The sequence below is a fragment of the Dermochelys coriacea genome, chromosome 9 (genome assembly GCF_009764565.3).
Source record: "Dermochelys coriacea isolate rDerCor1 chromosome 9, rDerCor1.pri.v4, whole genome shotgun sequence".
NCBI classification, from domain to species: domain Eukaryota; kingdom Metazoa; phylum Chordata; order Testudines; family Dermochelyidae; genus Dermochelys; species Dermochelys coriacea.
Genome location: NC_050076.1, coordinates 21,538,559 through 21,560,232, shown reverse-complemented (window position 1 = coordinate 21,560,232; position 21,674 = coordinate 21,538,559). Strand labels below are relative to the sequence as shown.

Below are 21,674 nucleotides of genomic sequence, written 5' to 3'. Positions count from 1 at the left end.
ACTGAGTCTTGTTTCCTTTGAATAACTTGTCATCACTGACACTCAACATAGAGCGAGGTGTGAAAACATTTGTATACTTGCTGCTGTGTTTAAAGTATTTGTGGTTTATTTTGTCCATATGCATAATGTTTAAAATAAATGCAACCATTTAATTGAAATGCATTAAATATAGCTGAATAACTAGGCTTTATAAAGTGTTTATATTTCATACAGAGAGATCTGATCAAATATGTGAACAATAAATAGCTATTGAACCAAACTTACAGCTGGCACAAGTGGACAATGACTTCAGAGATGACACCAGGGGTGAATTTGGCCCATTGGCTTCTGATGAGTTGAGCATTGAGATTTATTTCCTTGCGAGGTAACTACTGACGTAATCTAAATTGTATTTAGTTTGTAAACATAAATGATGTGCAGGGAAAAAAGCATATGTATTGTTACACTATTTCTGGATGTTTTAATCTGAAGTTGCTCCATTATGGCCAACTTTTTTTTCTGAACTTTTCCACTTTCTTTGGAACGATAATTTAGTAAAGAGAAAAATAGATTTTTCAATCTAATTGATTAATACTGCTAACCTTGATGAAGAGGTGAATGATGGAAACTATTGATTCATCATGTCTATACTCAGCCAATTGTCATTCATGAGCCAGAACTTTCATATGGAACAGAAAGCAGCATATGGGCCAAATCCAGTTCTCCTTACTCATGTGAGTGGCACCACTATGACATAAATGGTTCTAGCTGTGACTCTGATTCTGATTCAGACAACTTGCGCTTAAGGTGATCTCAGTTCAAGAAATCATATTTTAAGCATGTGCTTAACTTTAATGGGATATAAGCACGTGGTTAAAGTTAAGCATGTAACTAAGTGCTTTCCTCACTGGGGGACTTGTGTCAGTTAGGAAAGCAGGATTTGGCCCTCCATTATGAAACATGGAACTTATTGTTTTCCCGCTTGGCTGTTATAAGCCCAAACACTAATGCTTTTCAAAATGGTTAGCATTTACAATCCTGACTGCTAACAAAACGTAATTGGTATGGCCTATTCAGTAATTAATCATCTAGCTAAAATCAAGGCAATCAAAAGATCCCCTTGAATGGTCACAAAATAACTGGGACCTCAGTCAAAGGCTCAAAGATTTTGAGAAATTATTCTAAATGTAAACCGAGTTCAGATCCCATTGGGGAGCTGTAACCTGCCTAAGAGGCTTAATTAGACTAACTGCCTGGAAAAACAGCATAAGGCGTACGGGTGAGTTCCTATTGAAAATTGTTTTATGGGCCCTTTGATAGCTCCAACAGCATACACATGAACTTTTAAGGATCTTAAACTAAGCCTCTTGTTTAGTGCATTATTTCCTTAAGGAGAATTTTAATCACAGGAAGGGTTACATTTACGAGCTTCATATTCTGACTTTATTTTGATTTGATAACATATAAGTAGTATGGGAATTTGTCTGAAAAACTAACCTGATAATTTGTTGAATAATTTTGTCAGAGAAGTCTAATAGCTTTTTGTAGAGTTGGTATGCTTGGGAATTTTTTTTAATGTAGGAATATTAAGTAAATATTTGCTAAGGGAAATTTTATGGAGTATGACGATGATGTAAGCTATTATGTAAGCTAAAGAAACCAATAATTTGCTAATTTTTTCTCTACTAATTTTTTTTGTGAAAATGTTTTGTGAAAAAAACCTTTTCCACTTTTGCTGATCAAACCAACAAAATTGTGTTAGTGCTTTTATGTGACTTGCTACAATTAAACCTTAAGACTAATACTGAGTATATTTGTCCTCAGTAAATTTCACCAAGGGAAAAGGCATGTGTTCTTGTCTTAGCCACCGCAGCTGCCCTGTCTCCCGATTTCCCAACACACGACCTGCATCCCCTTCAACCACCTTTTGTAATCTCTCTGTCCACTATTCAAAAGCATCATTACTCCCTTTCTCGTCCTTTGGTATAGACAATGACAGAAGATTCCCCCAACCAGGGAGAATGTTTCTCTCTGCCAATCTATCTCATGAAGCGGGCAGCTTCTTCAGCATAACCACTCAAAGATCCATGCCCATCTCCTTGGCCACTGACCACTTTCTAAAACGTCAAGTCAAAATTCACTGCATTTATTTTGCCTGAAAATCTTTATTTGGTTTTCCACTGAATGCATCCAATGAAGTGAACTGTAGCTCACGAAAACTTATGCTCAAATAAATTTGTTAGTCTCTAAGGTGCCACAAGTACTCCTTTTATTTGGTTTGCGGTTGTGAAAGGTTAGTGACCTCTGCTCAACTGCTATCATACGTCCAGTTGTCTCTTACTGTGGTTAGTGGACAACATTTCATACTGTGCTTACATAGCCATTATGAGCTTCCCTTCCATGTTTCCTTCCACATGCAGAATTGGCAGGCCCAATTCCATGTCCCTACCCTTTGTTTATGAGCTGGATTTTGTCATGAAAGAAGAAAGTAACATCAGTCCAAGGACACTGATCTTGTATCAATCCATCCTGTTCTATACAGGGTCTTACACTACACTCATCACCATAGTGTCTTCTGGTAGCACATTACCAATGGACTATCCTCTGTCACATGTGGTTCATCCTTTCTCATATCCTCTGCCCAAGAGGAGAACTCTGTGTGCAGTGCAGTGTTTTGTTTTGCTTGGGGGTTGGCTTGGTACACACTGTTATGTGTTTATGTTACAGGAGACAAAATCAAAGATGAGCAGCTTGCATTTGTCGGAGAAGCTAGTGAGGTTTGTGATGGTCTTTAGTTCATGTGTGAGTTTGTTCCAGTCTATGACTGGCCCCAGAGATCTGGACCACCATTCCTTGGCTGATGTGCATCTTCTGTAGCACCCAAACCTCCAAGCAAATCAACAAGTGTTGGCTTGTATTCTGGCACTAAATGTCATTCTTATTAGCAGCATTGTTCACAGGCCAAAGGCCATTGGCAGCATTTTGGAGAACATTGCAGTGCCACTGCCTCTCTGGCACCTTTTATAAGCACTAATTCATTTTAATTAAAAATAAAAGGAAAATATATAACTGGTGGATTGGCCCCTATACTTTAAAGAACTCTGAAACATAACGATGTTCGTACGTAAATAAGAATCTTCTAATAAGCCTCCACCAAGTGTCTGTCTATCTTTCTGTGCCATACTATTTCTGAACAATAAAATTGCCATTTGGGACCCTGAGCTAATAAGTTTCATTTAAAGCAATACCATTTCTGACAGCTGTGAGCCAAGCTGCACCTTGTCTATAAAGTAAATAAATCTATTCCCTCTCTACTCTGGATACGACTATCCATTGAAGCATGTCCACTGAGGTATGTGAAACATGACTGAATTCTACAGTGCAACTAGTGCCCTCAAAGGCAACACAGAATCAACACAGGGCATTAGATTTTTTTTTCAGAGGGTAATTTTAAAGGATCCTTTCTAGTTAAGATAAAGTGGTACCTTGGTATTGGTTGTTATACAGCATCCTCAGAATATACAGTATATATTTTTCCTACATTCAGGAAAGTTTGTAACTGGGAAAAAATTCTCAAGTCCAGCCAATCTATGCTTGGCTGGGTTGAAGGGGCAATGGAAGCTTAAAATCCTCTTTGTGCTTCCTTGATTCTGGGGGCTTATTTGGCTCTGCATGTAAATTAGAACAACAACAAGGCTGTCATAACTTACACAGCATTAATAGTTCCCTAGGGACCATTTCACTGGCCTAGGATTGCCATAGTTCAGGTGCTGTGGTCACTTGCCTGAGACACCCAACAATGCAAGGGAAATCCTCAGATGCCCTGTTATGGCAACTCTTCCATGGCACAAAGGTGGCAGACCAGGGCTGAGAATATGGCCAAAATAGTGGATTATTTTCTTATTGGAAGAAAAATGAATTGAACTGATATAGATGTGATGAGTTAGATGATTCAGCTGAATAGCAACATTGGTTAAGTGAGGTCAGAATCTAAATATCTAGTTAGGTTCCTATAAAATCACCTATCACTGTGGTATAAGTGCCTTTTCAAGATCTGCTAACTTGCATTCAGAGTCCTCTCAGCTGCCAACTCAAGTGGTGCATATCACTCAGTCAACCTGGACTTGGAGTTAATAGATCTGGAACTGCACCTGTGTTTTTAACACAACTGAAAGGGACTCCTATCCTTGCGAGAATGCAGTGAGACAATGTGGTCATTATCATCTAAACTCCACACTTATGTGTTGGGTTATTGAGCAATTACTTGGATTTTAAGGAAATAATGGACAAATGTATATAAAGTAAATGACAAATCTATCTTAAGGGAAGCAATATTCTATTCATAAGGATACACAGGCATGCTTTTGTATAGTATATGAATTTTTTCATGATTCTCACAGAAATATGGGACAAACTTCACCCTTTATTGACGTCATATGGAACTTAGGACACTAAACAAATAAGGCTAATCTTTTGCTCATTGAAGTCTTTCCATTTACTGCAATGGATTTTTGGATGAGGCCTCAAGTAATGGATTTACCTTAAAATAAGGCTTGGGATAGTCATTCTATTGGACTAACTCATTAGAACTGTGGGAAGGTTTCTTACAATGGTATGTCCCAGTATGGCCATTCTTATGGGTTTCATAGCTTTACTGCTTTTTTTGCATTATTTTTATGAGTTTTGCAGCCTGGAAAAGTAGAGTAGCCTCCTTACAGCTTTACATTTTGATGAATATTTGTAAATGGTTTCCATTATTGTCTGGTTATATGAATAAAAATACCTTGTTTTTCTGGAAAACTGGCCTTAATACGTTGCTTATTTCTATAGTGCTTTAGATGGGCACTGGGCTTTACTGTTAAAGAAGACTTGATTCTGCCCTACAGAACTTTGGTTCTAAACAACCAAGGATGTGTGTTAAGAAGCACTAATAAACAATGGAAGGAGAATGGGGAAACGTACCTTGTGCAGAGAGAATGGATCATATCTGCTGTTTTTTTGTTCTATACATGTTGATTTTTAACTTGTAAAATGTCTGTATTCAGTGTAGTATTACTGAAAAGCTACAATGAAAATGTCTCTTTACTGAAGGGATCTGAATATTCTTGAGTTGGACAGGTTTAGAATAACATGTCTGATGAGATGGCTTACTTTAAAATGAATAAATAAAAACAAAGCGGTCTGGGTGATAGACTATGGAGTCACTTAAAGAAGAAAAAACTCTTCCTTTACTGAGCAGGAGTACTTGAATTGTGCAGCATTCAAAATAGCATCAGCACGAGAGAGCTCTGTTGCTAGCATAATGGAATATTGCTTTATAACACTTATTTAATCTTTCTCCTGGAAAATCCAAGAAATTTAACGTAATGTTACTTATTTCTAGAATTACCTTAGTTTCCCCTTAATTTTGAGACAGGAACATGTTTTATACTGAGTTACACAAATACATGTCTCTTTCTTAACACTAATTTGTATGCTTTGGAACAAGAAAGCAGTGACTCACTAGTATCATTAATCATTATGGCCAAAACTGATTGAGGATGGCACTATGGCACATGGTTAAAGGTGAGCATATGCTTACGTTAATGATGTATCAGACCCATAAGCCCCAATTTAGAAAAGCATCTCTCTTCAGGATAGCATGTAAGTAAATGAAAAGACTCCCTGTAACCTCAGTGGAGTTAGATCAGGCCCTTTGGCAGAGTCATAAGTCCTCCACTGGGCATTTGATCAGTTCTAATTCTTCAATAGCTTGTTCGTAATGCAAGTTGAGTTTCCATATGTAAAGGCCAAAAATCAAGTGGCTTTCCAGTGATTTTACTTACAGAATGTACACCATAACTGCTATCCTGAATTACTGGTACTCTCTGCTATGTATTATTAATTTTATTTTATATTAAAAGGCATTGAACATATTAGATTTCATTGTTTGAACTTCCTATATTCATTTGGAACATTTTCAGTGAGATTTACTGTTGAACATGGATAATATTTTCCCCCCATTACATTTTTTTCCAGGGCTACACAGAAATTATTCTTATACACATGGTATTTTATATAACAGCTGCAGTAAATGGGGGGGGGGGAACCCCAACCCAAAATGCTACCTATCTAAATTTCCCCATATCTAGCTAGTTACAGAAACCTGTTCATGATACTGCTAGTAAGATATTATGCTGGGAGTGAGGTAATTGACTACCTTGTTGGAACTGTTGGGCATGATAGCTGCCTTTCATTCCAGTTAAATGAGGGAACTATTAAATGCCCTTGTTTGTTGACAGCTGAAACAATGGAAAACAGCAGATTGCTTGCATACAGGCCTGTGCAGTTTTTGGGCCATGTCCCTTCTAAGAAGGTGAGGGGTTTCCTTGCACCAGTTTGCAGATGTTTGAGGAGGAGTGTGGCCCCAGCTGGTGTTTGGAGGTCAAAATAAAGCTTTAATTGACAGTCAATTTCATAGAACACTACAGCTATACTAGAAAGGACCCCAGATGAATTGGCCTTCTATGATACTTCTCTTTGCTTTATTATAGTTTTTCAGGGAGCTGGGAACTAACACGCAGTAGATCCCCCAGGAGAGAAGGAGGGGGGGGGGAGAGAGAGAGAGAGGTCTTATGTACTCTATCTGGAAAAAAATAATTTTTTATATTTCATAACTGGCTATGAACTTCAGCTTCTCAAAAATAGGTAGGTAGAGACTTCAATACTCTCATGCTACAGTGAGTGTCTTGTAAGACAAATATCCAAGAAGAGAGCATGGAACAGTTACGTACATTAAGTGGAAGCTGATAAGGTTTCAGAGGGGGGAGAGAGATGTGGCTATGGACAGACTTTCCACAGTGGTGAAAGTTAGTCAAAAGGACTGTGAAAGAGTTGGAAGGGGTGAGTGTGTGCGTTTCATTTAGACACCATATATGAAAGAACTTCCACTCCTCTAAGTAAGAAGCTTCTTGTCACTTGTCTCCTAAAAGAAAAGCTTCCCTCAGCTGGAATTGGGAAACCTCACAGGGTTTTAGAAGCCAGGCTCAAGCCCATGCTTGAATGTCTCCAATGAAATTTTTAGCTCCGCAGTCTGAGCCCAGTGCAACGTAGTCTGCTAGGGTTGCCAGGTGTCCAGTTTTTGATGGGAATGCCTGGTCAAAAAGGCACCCTGGTGGCTCCGGTCAGCACCACTAACCAGGCCATTAAAAATCTGGTCGGTGGTGCTACGGGTCTAAGGCAGGATAGTTCCTACCTGTCCTGGCACTGCACTGTGCCCTGGAAGCGGCCAGCAGGTGCAGCTCCTAGGCGGGGGGGCCACAGGGCTCTGCATGCTGTCCCTGCCCCAAGCACTGGCTCCGCACTCCCATTGGCCGGAAAGTGCGGCCAGTGGGAGCTGGGGAAGGGAGGTGTTTGCGGGTGAGAGCAGCGCGTGGAGCCTTCTGGCCTCCCCCCGCCTAGGAGCTGGACTTGCTGGCTGCTTCTGAGGTGCAGCGCAGCGTCAAGACAGGCAGGGATCCTGCCTTAGGACTGCTGTGCTGCTGACTGGGAGCCATCTGAGGTAAGCCCACGCTCCAACCCCGAGCAACAATATGCTGCCCCAGCCCTGAGCCCCCTCAAGCCCCTCATCCTCAGCCCCACCCCAGAGCCTGCACCCACTCCTGCAACTCAATCCCCTGCCTCAACCTGCAGCCCCCTCCTGCACTCTGAATCCCTCGGCCCTGTTGATATAATTAGAGTAAGAAAAACAAAATGGGGTTTGTGACACGTGACTTCAGAATTACATCCTTGTTTACCTCAGGGGCATGGACTCTAAACTAGGCCCAACTGGTCAGGACTGGATTTTCCCGCCTTTGGGCTCCGGACATTCCATCTATTTTCCCCACCCAAATCCCTGAAGATTCTATTACCTCAGACTTGTTTGGCATTGCCATTTGGAACAGTCCACTTTTTCATGCCTTGATGTCTATAAAAGACTGACTCCTGTGCGGATGTGGCTGCTGTCCATTTGAGCAGCTGCCTATGCGCAGTATGGGTCTCATCGTGGTTCTGACCAGATCGACAAGAGTAACATCTGTCCCGAAGGCATCTTAGAAGATCCTAACACCTACCCTGTCCTTCAGTTCCATCTTCAGAGGGCTTCTCTTCCACGGAGATCACCATTCATCCGTTGGACTCCTCAGAGTTCCTCCTTGACAGCTTTCCACTAGCCTGATAGTAGAGGTCCTGAGCATCACCACTGCACACAACCCAGCACCTAGACTGAGTAGGAAGACATCTATTTTGTTATAGGGTATTTGGCCAAAGGAGGGATTTATCTGGGTCTGGGCTTCATGCCCCATTGAAGTCACTGTTGTTATTGTCATTGGTTCTAGTACTGCTTGCATTTGTGGTTTTCTTCCCCTTCCCTATTAATTAATTAAATTCCCTATTAATCATTTTTATCCCTAATACATATCTTTGTTTTCACCTCACTTACCTATCTCCTCTTCATTTTACACCACACCATACCTGGGGTATGGTCCACTGAGTGATCAGATACTAGAATGGGTCGCATCTGCACTTCTGAGTAAAAGGGGTATCCATTTTCTTTCCCTCTACCACACCTGATTTATTTTAAGGGTTACCTTTTTCCCCCTTTGAGGCAACAGCCCATACCCCCTCCCAGACCCCAAGCCCCTACCCCACCCTGGAACCCCCTCCCGCACCCTGAACCTCTCATTTCTGGTCCCACTCCAGAGCCAGCACCTCCCAGTTAGAGCCCCTGCCCCCACCCCCTCCTGCACCGCAACCCCTTGCCCCAGCCCAGTGAAAGTGAGTGAGGGTGAGGGAGAGCAAGCCACCGAAGGAGGTGGAATGTAGTGAGCGAGGACAGGGCCTCGGGAAAGGGGCAGGGCTACGGTGTTCAGTTTTATGCGATTAGAAAGTAGGCAACCCTATAGGCAGCTGACATGGCCTCTGAGGCTTGGTGCTGTGAATTTCTTATCACAGGGTAGATGTACCCTAAGGGCCTGATCCTGCAAGGTTCTGAGCACTTCTTGGGGCTGAGTGACTTCAATTTCATTGCAAGATGAAGCCATTCAGACCTCACAAGATAACCTCCCTTGCTCTGAGAGGCCAATTATCTGTTTGTTCACCAGACACTAAGTAGATCCCTCATTCTTTCCAGCCCTTCCATGTGATTGAAGGACTATTATTATATCTCATAATAAGATTCCAGGATTTTCATGTGTCTGTGTGTCATTCTGAAGCCTAGAATGTCTGAATCAGTGTGAAGTGATGTGTCAAGGTTGGTTGAGGGCTCTTTTTGTTCAGAATATCACCAGGTTCAATCATTGCTTGGATTCACATTTATTACCATCCAGTTTTTAAAGTCAAAAGTCATTTTGACTTTACACACATAGGCCTTGCTGTTACATGCGTGTTATCTCTACCAGGGTTCTCAACCTTTTTCTTTCTGAGGCCCCCCCAACATACTATAAAAATTCCACATCCAACCTGTGCCGTAGTAACTGTTTGTTTTTCTGCATATAAAAGCCAGGGCCGGAGTTAAGGGGTAGCAAGCGGGGCAGTTGCCCAGGGCCCCACACCATAGGGGCCCCGCAAAACTTAGTTGCTCAGGCTTTGTCTTCAGTCCCGGGTGGCGGTGCCTCAGGCTTCAGCCCTGCATGGTGTGGCTTTAGCTTTCTGCCCTGGGCCCCAGTGAGTCTAATACTGGCCCTGCTTGGCCCCGTAAAACCTGCTCACGGCCCCACAGGGGGTCCTGGACCCCGGTTGAGAACTACTGATCTATACTATGCCAAGAGGCCAAGACCATTGTGATATCAGAGGTAACACAACCAAACACCAGCCTTACTCTGTAGTTAATTTGCATGCAACTGTTTCATTGGTTACATGAGGGAGACTGCACAGATGGTGGATTATTTCACTCACACCCATGTGACAGCAAAAGCTTCCAGCGTACTAGTTACCCATGTATTATTTGTAGTATGGTTGCACTTGGAGACCACAGTCAGATATCGGGACCCCAAGGTGCAGTGCACACATAAAATGAAGGAGGGAGGGTTCTTTAAATTTGTCCTTGCAACGCTTGCTGAGAGGGCTACTCGTGACAATCATGCAGCCTAGTGGCTCTATTTCACTTCCATCCTGTCAGCTTTGGAAGGGACTTTTGGCTGTTTGATGGTGGGGCCAAGGTTTAAACTTTTATTTCTGATAGGTGGTGTGGGATCTAGTCACATATTCTGATGAAGAGTGGAGATGTGGGCTCCAGTCTCTTAAGGAGACACTTAGATTTGCTGTAAAAGAGTGGTTACTAAAATGTAATTGGCTGAGGAGACAATGAATACTTGCTGCCACATCAGTCAGACCTCCTATGAACAAGCAAATGTCTTTGCTATACCTTGCTAATTTCTGCTGTCACATTTGTCTGGGTTTGTTGATTTTTAGAAACTGTTTTAAATAATAGTGATATTTGTCCACATTTTATCCTTCAGGCTAGATCCTCAGCTGGTATAAATCAGAGTGACTCCACTGAAGCCCATTGCAGTCATGGAAGAGCTGGCCAATTTGGATTTATATTGCCTAACCTTGCAGTAGAGGGTTGCACACTTAGCTAGGTCTATGTGAGTAACTGTGTACCCAGTTTTCAGAGTAGCAGCCGTGTTAGTCTGTATTCGCAAAAAGAAAAGGAGTACTTGTGGCACCTTAGAGACTAACAAATTTATTAGAGCATAAGCTTTCGTGAGCTACAGCTCACTTCATCGGATGCATTTGGTGGAAAAAACAGAGGAGAGATTTATATACACACACACACAGAGAACATGAAACAATGGGTTTATCATACACACTGTAAGGAGAGTGATCACTTAAGATAAGCCATCACCAGCAGCAGGGGGGGGAAAGGAGGAAAACCTTTCATGGTGACAAGCAAGGTAGGCTAATTCCAGCAGTTAACAAGAATATCAGAGGAACAGTGGGGGGTGGGGTGGGAGGGAGAAATAACATGGGGAAATAGTTTTACTTTGTGTAATGACTCATCCATTCCCAGTCTCTATTCAAGCCTAAGTTAATTGTATCCAGTTTGCAAATTAATTCCAATTCAGCAGTCTCTCGTTGGAGTCTGTTTTTGAAGCTTTTTTGTTGAAGTATAGCCACTCTTAGGTCTGTGATCGAGTGACCAGAGAGATTGAAGTGTTCTCCAACTGGTTTTTGAATGTTATAATTCTTGACGTCTGATTTGTGTCCATTCATTCTTTTACGTAGAGACTGTCCAGTTTGGCCAATGTACATGGCAGAGGGGCATTGCTGGCACATGATGGCATATATCACATTGGTAGATGCGCAGGTGAACGAGCCTCTGATAGTGTGGCTGATGTGATTAGGCCCTATGATGGTATCCCCTGAATAGATATGTGGACAGAGTTGGCAACGGGCTTTGTTGCAAGGATAGGTTCCTGGGTTAGTGGTTCTGTTGTGTGGTGTGTGGTTGCTGGTGAGTATTTGCTTCAGATTGGGGGGCTGTCTGTAAGCAAGGACTGGTCTGTCTCCCAAGATCTGTGAGAGTGATGGCTCGTCCTTCAGGATAGGTTGTAGATCCTTGATGATGCGTTGGAGAGGTTTTAGTTGGGGGCTGAAGGTGATGGCTAGTGGCGTTCTGTTGTTTTCTTTGTTGGGCCTGTCCTGTAGTAGGTGACTACTACAGTGTAGTATTTCTCCCTCCCACCCCACCCCCCACTGTTCCTCTAATATTCTTGTTAACTGCTGGAATTAGCCTACCTTGCTTGTCACCATGAAAGGTTTTCCTCCTTTCCCCCCCTGCTGCTGGTGATGGCTTATCTTAAGTGATCACTCTCCTTACAGTGTGTATGATAAACCCATTGTTTCATGTTCTCTGTGTGTGTGTATATAAATCTCTCCTCTGTTTTTTCCACCAAATGCATCCGATGAAGTGAGCTGTAGCTCACGAAAGCTTATGCTCTAATAAATTTGTTAGTCTCTAAGGTGCCACAAGTACTCCTTTTCTTTTTGTGTACCAGTGAGAGAGCGGCACACTAATGATAGATTTCATGATTTTAAGGAAAGGAAGGAGTGAGAGCAACAGAATAAGTACAAGGTACTTCAATAAAACAGTCTTTAACAAACTCAGAGAGCGGGTAGATAAGGTTCCTTGGGAAGAAAATAAAAGGGAAAAAGGAGTTCAGTGGAATTGGCAGTTCCTTAAGGAGACAATATTAAAGACCCAACTCCAAATCATCCTGATGCAAAGGAGAGGTAAGAAGAAGAGTAAGAGGCAAATATGGCTCTATGAGGAGCTCATTAATGACCTGAAAATAAAAAAAGGAATCCTACAGACTGTTATAAAGAGGACTCCCTGTCCACCGAAGGAAGGGCAAGAATTAATTTGCAGCAGGGGAGATGTAGGTTAGGAAAAACCTAACCTTAAGCATTGGAATAGGCTTCCTAGGGAGGTTGTGGAATCCCCATCATTGGAGGTTTTTAAGAACAGGTTAGACAAACACCTGTGAGGGATGGTCTAGGTTTATTTGTCCTTCCTCATTGCAGAGGGCTGGACTTGATGACCTCTTGTGGTCCCTTTCAGACCTACATTTCCATGATTAACCTGCTGCCTGTGATATATGTGAGCATTTCCTCAAGACAAAGGTGTTTTATGGACTATGCCATGAAATTTAAACCGGTGGTCCATCTAGTTTGGTGAGAGTGGCCAATACTAATGTTTCCAAGGAAAACATAAGGAATCACAAAGTGGCACAACTATGGAATAATTTGTTATAACACTTAGTTTTGTCATACCCTTATGAGTTAATAGTTGGGTTATATTTTGAAGCAGAAGAGTTTTGGGGTGTGTGTGTATGTATATGTATATGTATAGTTGCCTGCAGTGGTTAGGAGGGAGATAATACAATAATTTCCACAATCCGCTTTATCCCATTTCTTGAAGAGGATGACAATCAGGGCATCCCTCATTTCACTGGGTATCTTCTCCTTTGTCCAGATTTTAAGGATAAGCTGGTAAAACTGTGGAATTAGCTCTGGTCCACCATCTTTCAAGACTTCAGTTGGGATCCCATCTAGATCTGCTGCCTTGTTGTTCTTCATCTGCTTGGTGGCATTGTGTACCTCCTACAAATTAGGAGGGTCTCAGAGCTCATCCCTAAATGGTTATTGAGGGATTTGCTCAAGGACTTCATCTGCAACCATAGAATTACGGTTAATATCAAGAAGAGTAAAGTGCTCTTTCAGCCTTTTCTAAATCAGGTATTACATGCCCCATCTATCAAAATGAATGGAGTGGCACTGGACAATGTTGATCATTTCCTCTACCTTGAGAGTCATCTTTCATCCAAGGCAGATATTGATGCAGAAATTCAACATCACCTGAGCTGTACCAGTGTAGCTTTTTCTCATTTACGTCACAGGGTTTTTGAAGATCACGACATTCGAACAGACATCAAGCTTCTTGTTAAGCCATTATTCTCCCAACACTGTTGTAATGGTCCAAAACTTGGATAACCTATAGACACCACTTGAAAGTCCTTGAGAGGCACCATCAACGCTGCCTTCATAAAATTCTGAAGATAAAATCGGAAGACAGGTGCACCAATATTAGTGTCCTGGAAGAGGCAAAGACCACTAGTATCAAGGCAATGATCATCCGTCAGCGATTGTGCTGGACTGGTCATGTTGTCCGGATGCCAGACCATCGCCTCTCAAAACAGGTCCTGTTCTCTCACCTGAAAGAAGGATATTGTAACGGGGCAGACAACAGAAGCGTGATAAGGACTTACTGAAGGACTACCTAAAAAAGTGTAATATTGACATTGACACTTGAGAGACACTTGCCCAGGATTGCTTAAAATGGAGTGAAATCCTATGTGATGGTCCCCTGCATTTTGAACTTGCTCGCTGACAAGCTGAAGAGGGCAAGAGGTGCAGAAGGAAGGAGAGACAGGCTTCCAGTCATGGTCAACAGCTGCCTGTTGAAAACATCTGCCCTCATTGCAATAGAACGATGGTTCAAGGATTGGCCTTATTAGCCACCTGAGGACCCATAACTCCTGTGGAAGATGATCATACACATATGAGTGAACATCCATCATAATTTATAATCCCATATTTAATCCTTTTACTTTTAGTACAACTAAAGCCTTAGCCTTAGTGGCGTATTGTGGAAATGAGTGATCTGTGGAAATGATCCACAGATCAATTATACATTTTGTAAACATTTCCTTATATCACTTTTAAATTTGTTGCCTTTTAATTTAATTTGATTGTCCTCTTGATGTTGGGTTGTGAGAGTATAAGTAAAAAAGCCTGATTTATTTTCTCTGTACAATTAATTATTTTGCACATCTCTTATCTCTGTTCTTTGTCTTCTCTATAAATTAAATAAACTCAATCTTTTCAATCTCATAGATAACCGAATTAAACTGATATAGAAAACATCTTTTCTGTATGTTCTTTAGGGTTAGTTTGTCCCCACATGCATTTTTTGTTAAGGGATAGCCAGTGTAGTCATAGTTAATCTTGATTTTTTTATTCTAACAAATCCTGTAGTGGCATCATACTTGTTGTACATTAATTTCTTATTACAATCAGCCAAATTCTAAATGTTAATTGATGCAAGGGCACAAAACAGTGAGGCGCTTAGTTTGGATGCAAGCACTATATTTATCAGACTTGACAAACTGACCGGGATGACTTCATAGGTATTCACATTTCTATTTTTTTCATCATAATTTTATATGAAGAATATGCCATTGCAAAAAATTGATAAAATACAACTATTGCCAAATGTTTACCCAGTATGATAGGAACCTGTAGGAAAAAGTTGGTTTCGGTTATGCATATTTACAGTATTTTATTTTAGAAAAACTGATGATGAAGAAAAGAACAGAACAGACTATCCCAGTAATTTGCATAAAGAGAAAGGGCATGCACACACTTGAGAATTTAATAGAAAATCCTTTCTTAATCATCATACTACATTTAAATTACCCAAATTTGCATAAATACTGAAGTGTGAATCATCCTCTTTTCAGAATCCTTACAAACTCATAATAATTACTCTTGGTTATTCCTCTTTATATAACAAAAGTAAAAGTCACTGAAAAGCAAAACAGAAGTTAGAGGATATCCTATGTGATGGTCCCCTGCTTTTGAACTTGCTCGCTGACAAGCTGAAGAGGGCAAGAGGTGCAGAAGGAAGGAGAGACTGGCTTCCAGTCATGGTCAACAGCCTCCTGCTGAAAACATCTGTCCTCATTGCAATAGAACGTGTGGTTCAAGGAAGTTATTTTCTTTTGTCTCCAGCTTTCTTCCTTTAATAACCTGACATGAGTCATGGACTCTTTGGAACAGGTTGTTACTTAAAATAGACTGCAGAACTGGGACAAATGCATGAATGCAGAGTCCTGGTACATTTGGCTGGGCCTTTAATGTAAGCTTATTTCTCCAAAAATGGGGCCATAAGTCTATTTTTCTTCCTGAAGATTAATTCTTTCAACATATAGACTGATATGCAAAGGCTTACTTTTAAATAACGTTTGTGTGAGTAAGGAAAACTTGTATGAGGAGAAATTGCAGGAACAAGACCTGAGTCTTAACTTGTATTCCATTTAGGGTCAAGGACTCAGTCCTGCTTCCAATGAAGTCAATGGCAATTTTGCAATCACTTCAAATTAAATAAATTCTGCCCTTCTTGCTCTATTCATGTGACAGTTTGGAGTGAATCATTGGGAATACTCATGTGAGTCAGATGAGCAGGTTTGTACTGAAGTCACTAACGTGAATAATGCTTCCACCGCATCAATAAACAAGTGTACCATGTTTTTACTTAGTGGCATTCTGATCTTTACTCACACTGTTTAGAACACCAATTTTCAAGCAAGTAAATTTGTGCAGTGAGACAACAAAGATTTAAATAATGAAACACTATAGCAGTAATTGAGAAATGTGGAAAAAGTTAGTGATAACAAAACTTTGAAGCCACATGAAAGTCTCTTAGTTTGGGAGCCAGACTGCATCTGGCATTTATATGGGTTTGTATGAAGGGGCGGGAACAACTGGCCTTCCACTTTCTTTCACCTGCTGCACAGGTGCCAAGTACAATCACGCTGCCTGTCTTCAAGGGAGTGCAGAGATTTGGACGTCTTGGGGGGCGCAAGGAGCAGGTGGGATCATGGCTCCCTCCCCAGCTAACCGTTGAGAGAGAAGCATGCTGCACCATCCTGTGGAATAGTGCTGGATGTGCACCTGCGAACTCGGAGAGAGATGGTGCCTCCTGAATTGCTCCTTGGTTGTATGTTTTAGCACCATGAGTTACTCAGGGTTGTGCCTTAGTGACACAATGTGTTTGTCACAAATGCTAGACTTCATCCATATTTGTCAACAGGTTCCCTGTAACTCAAAACCTTCTGGAGGACAAGATCTTGTGCAAATCTGGGCTGATTGATTATTTATATTGGAACCTTGCAAAACATTGTTTCATGGTTTTGACAGTGTAAGGATTATATGCTTATTATATGGAATGTTGTTGGCCTTTAGGCTGACCTACTGGTATCCTTTACCCGAGGCCCTCAAAGGTTCTGGAACCCATATTGCTTATTGCAAGAAATGGGATCAATATACAAGTCAATTTTCCCTCAAAACCCACCAGTGTTCATATAGGGTACTTCTATGGCCCCTCACTAGGCCAGCCACAGAATTGCATCAGATTTACTCTGGGGGCTCCTCAGGTTTGGAATCTTGACATCTGGGAAATAAACATCTGAATGACATAGGTTCCCAAATTTATATATTTGATTAAATTAAATAACTGTGAAAAAGCATGACACAAAATACATAAAAACAAATCAAATTAGTATAAAGTGAGTTAATATCAAATTCATCTACTTATCAGGATGATTAAATGATAAGCTCGATGTCATAATTTGCGAAGGCAGCATCTTGGTTAGCTATCAACATAAAAACAATGGGGCATTATCAATCTCAATGCCAATTGATATATTTAGATTACAGCCAGATGACTGATAGAGGGAAGGTCAAATCATTCCAGCAAATGAAGCAAATGCTGAGGCTACAGCTCTGATGCTAATGAAGGTAGCATAGCTCAGTCGTGGTTAGATAACTGATCTGTTTTTCCCCTCCCTCCAGCATATGGTTAAACGATACAATTCAAGATGGCCCAACTTGTTAAATTTGAATTACAAATGAGACATTTAGCTGAAAATAACATTTCTCATGATTAAGCATGCAACTCCTAACTCATGTTATATATATACACATTTGTGATCTTTTAGACAGCTAAGTTGTTTAACTGAGGGCTGTTTTAGATATTTGAGGAACCATGGGCTTGCTGGTAGACTAAAAGTTTCTTGCTTGTAGATACTGAATTTTAGATTTTGCATGTTGCTGGACTCTCACACCTCAGTGACCAGCTTGGGAAGAGGGAGATGGAAGAAGCACATGCCTATTTGTCAGGCATGGTGGCATTATGTGGCCAGAGTCCAGAAGCCAACAGCAGCAGCCATTGCAGGCAAGCAGGCCAAACAAACTTGCATCTGGTTTGTTAAGCCCAAGAAGCCAGAATTCCAATGAGTGAAGGCTTCTTCCTTTTCTTTGGTTTTTGAAGACTGTGGCCAGGATGGTTCCTTTCCCTTGAAACTTTGCCTCAGGAATCCCTTTGCAAATAAAACTGTGGCATTTCTTTTCTGAGCTTGCTGGTATCACCCAATTGAGTCTGGTTAGCTCACTTTCATGTAAATGAAGAACCTCTGTTGCACAAAGGTCCATTGATGGTTCACTACTCTGTGTCAGCAGCTCTTGTCAGGCCTGACGTACTCACTACACCTAACATACACTGTTGTCACAATGTCAGATAAGATATCATTGGAAAACTAATAACTCACAGGTCATTAATATTCTTGTGTGGTGTATGTAAAGGGCGTATACAAAGAGTTATGGATATGTGCTAGAATTATGTTCTTAAAATGTGTTTGGCAAGTAATGCATAAGCCCAGTCTGCCTTAGACAAAGGAATGTGTAATTTGTTTTTCTGACCAGCCTATTCATCAGGCAGAGACAATGAAGGCACATGTACATAAAAGGGAAACAAAGTCATCAACCTGGCGAGTGGGGAGATAGCTTCTTACCTACAAAAATGGGATCTGAACATCAAAGGATGAGCAATTGAAAAAACTGATTGTGTACAATATTGCTGTATTATAAAAGTGTCAAGTAAGGTCTTTTCTGAAAGCTAATGACACACTGGTGATTGATATTATTGTAAAATGTATGTATTAATGCTATGAGGAAAATATGCATATTTAATGATCTTGTGCTTTAAAGTTGGTTACCAACCACAGGGAGAAAAAATTTCAGAGTAGCAGTTGTGTTAGTCTGTATCCGCAAAAAGAACAGGAGTATTTGTGGCACCTTAGAGACTACTCCTGATTTTTTTTGGGAGAAAAAGGTTTTCTCCCAGATATGAGGGAAAGAAATGATCTACCTGCCTTCAATGAAATTAAACCAGGTGTGACCAAAAACATGAGTCTCCTTTTCCATGAGACTCAGCAGGGAGGAAGGGAAGTTTTTCAGGAAGGGAAGAGCAGCGTAAGGTCATCCTGAGTCTGGGGACAAAACAGTGAGTTTGGGAAGTTATAAGGGGAGAGGGGAAGCCTACTTGGCATCCATCACTGGATAAAGACAAGGGACTGAAGGTCTTGCAAGCTGAGAGTGATGGGTCCATCAACCAAGCTGGCTGAAGTCCTTGGAACAAAAGATTGGTAAGAAATCTACCTCTAAGAAAGGGCTGTAGCTTGCTGAGTTAAGTCTTAGCTACTAGAAAAGTGTATTTTTACTTTTGTTTGTAACAGTTTCTAACTTTATTCTTTCACTTGGCATTACTTACCTTACATAATCTTATTAATAAACTTTTTATTTTTACAATAAACCAACTCAGTGCTGTGCTTGAAGGGAAGGGTGTATTTACCCAGTTAAGTTAATAAGCTGTGATGTGCTTTTGCCTCTTTAAAAGAACAAATGAACCGTAATGCTTCTGGGCATTCCAGGAGAAGGCTAGACACTTCAGGGCAGATAGTTTTAGAGAAATTCAGGACTGGGAGTGCGTTCGGGTCACCTCTGCAAGTAGTAACCAAAGTTGGTAGAAACCAGGACGGGGCTGTTCTGTTACAGGCAGGCTGCTGGGGTCAGAGTGCCAAACCAGGGCTACATAGCACACAGACATCAGGACTCTGCATGATTGTCTGCTGGCCGTTGGAGTGCAGGCTGTGGGCCACAGCAGCAGAGCATTTGAGGCACCCAGCATTACAGGGCAGGTGATGACAACCCCTCAGTGGTCTGGATTATACCCAGAATGTGACGACGTCACCTTACCAGAAATTGAGCTTGGAAAGTCTACAGGTCCAAAAATATATCCAGTCAATCAGCAGGTCTGTAGGTATTTTTGAGACATTTGAAGTCAAGGGTCAGTCCACAGGCATTATCTTAACCACCCTAAAAAAAACAAATCAAAAATAATTTAAGAAATGCAAAGCTAGCAAAAAGTCAGAACTGAAATTCTAGGAATACACCATTCCTTAAGTATGCCCAGAGAGGGGTTGGTTACTGTTCTGGAGACAAATGCTTATAAACTTCCCCTTTACACCTTTGAACAACATTTGACACAAGATCTGGGTATGAGGTTAGCCTTTAACTCAGCCAGAGTAAAGAGAGTCTTTTCCTCCTAAAATCATAATTTTGGGGTTCAGTTTTTATATGCCGGCCTCTGCTTCAGTATACACAACTGGCAGTTTTCAGTGAGCTTTGCTCTGAGTTCCAGTTTACAAACTCATTTAGATCTAAAGCCATGGAATATTTTCATGGAGCATACCAAAGCCATGAAGTTTCTCCCAGCTCTTAACATTCTATTTTATATTTACAGCAAAATTCTCCCCTTTTTCTTACTGCAGATTTCTTATCTGCCATGTGGATCTCTATTATGTATTCTGTTTTTTAGTTTTGTGTGTGGAGTTTCCATTGACATCAATGAAGGCTCTGCATGCAGAATATGCAATAGTGAGCTGTAGTGTTGATCAGAGAGAAGAATTTTGCCCTAAGTTTCTTACACAAATTTAGATAAGGTAGGAATTTGTGAATTACACTAGTTTCTTTATAGTAGTTTGTTACAGCCTTACTTTTTATTGAAATGTAGGGTTCTGGTACTTATTTTCCTTGCTTTCATTTATATTTAAAACTACTGCTCATGAAGGGTGAGGAGATATTTACTTTAATGCCATTCTCTCTGAGTTTAATATATCTTTAAGCAATTTTTATGAATTATTTTAAAATAGTGTAACTTTCAATATTTCCTAAAAAGCGCAGGTAGTTGAGTGCAGCTTTGAGTAACTGGTTTGTAGACTTTTTGAAATGAGGGTTTACAGACTGGCCATTTTTCTGTTACTTCGTTTTCTGGCTTATCTGTATAATACATGGCTAGATGTACTCTGCCTGATTTTCAACAGCGCTGAGCATCAAAATCTCTAGCTGAAGGTGATGGGTGTTGCAGGTGCTCTGCATCTCTGAAAGTCAAACCCATTACTAAACATTACGAATATTAACAATAAAAAAGTAGTACCTGTCATGGCCAGGTTATGGGCTTTGTGGGTCCCAGATAAACAATTGTCAGCAGGCTGCCAGGTGGAGGGCTGGAGCATTTGAGAGCAGTGGGTCATGACAGTATCTTTCCTTTAGCTACTGTACTAGTCACCTGGATAATCAAAATATGCTATTTCCTTGACTTATGGAAATAACTACTGGATTCACAGCAGTATTATGTGCCAAGTCAGGCCTGGGCTGACTTTAATGTCCAGCTTGGAAACCTCTGAAAAATGTCATATTGAAAGTACTGACAAAATGTTACTGGAAAGGTGTGAATGATACTACTACAGTAAGACATATTTTGTGAATGCTTGCTATCAGTAGGCTGAAATATCTAATTGCATTGAGGGCATCTGATAAAACAGCCAAAGTTTTTCTGCAACTCATAGATTTCCAATAACTTTGTGCATTAGGGTTTCATGAACTCTCTTCATGGAGTGTTACAGACTGCTTTTTAAGCGATATTTCTTTATTAGGAGTTTCTTAGTTATCTAATAGGATTTAGTAAGGCTTAACTAACCAGACAAGTGACCACTAGGCCCATGGTAGTAGAGGCTGAGTCCATGGGGAACTAGCATTCTAGTTTCTCCTGTATTTAACTTCTCCCTGTTAATGTTGAAAGAAAGAAAGAGAACTTTTTTCACCTTCAATGATTCAAAATTAGCAATAGAAGCCATTTTATAAAGGAAAGCCTATGGTGATAAAATTTTCCTAAGTAATGTTAGTGTGGTACTCACAGCATTCTCTGTACTTAATACTTAGTGGAGTAGTGAAGTCGTGGCTTCATATGTAGATATCCAGAGCACTGAGATCAGGTCCTTCTGCAAAGGATTTAGGAAACTTGTTCTCTGCCTATCTTGGCACTAAAGTTGGATGGGATTGTGAAGGTAAAACCAAGCATAGCACAAACCAAGGTAGGGTGAGTATGTGATGAAACAAGATTATCTGCAACTATATAGATTACATAAGCTTCAGATCTATCCTGACTCATGACTAACACCTTGACAAGTTCCGCCTTTCTGGGTCTAATGTAGTCT

The 21,674-nt window shown here is 40.8% G+C and overlaps 1 long non-coding RNA gene across 3 annotated transcripts in view; it reads left to right on the top strand.

Moving 5' to 3' along the window:
• LOC119861459 overlaps positions 1 to 2,854 on the top strand; it is a 60,604-nt gene extending 57,750 nt beyond the window's left edge. For 2 of the 3 annotated variants that reach the window (XR_006274356.1, XR_006274355.1), the window contains exon 4: positions 214 to 1,765. This is a non-coding gene — a long non-coding RNA (uncharacterized LOC119861459). Of the gene's footprint in view, positions 1 to 213; positions 1,766 to 2,706 lie in introns of those variants that run through there. The other variant, XR_006274357.1, reaches the window with a different exon arrangement.
• The last annotated feature ends 18,820 nt before the right edge of the window (positions 2,855 to 21,674 follow it).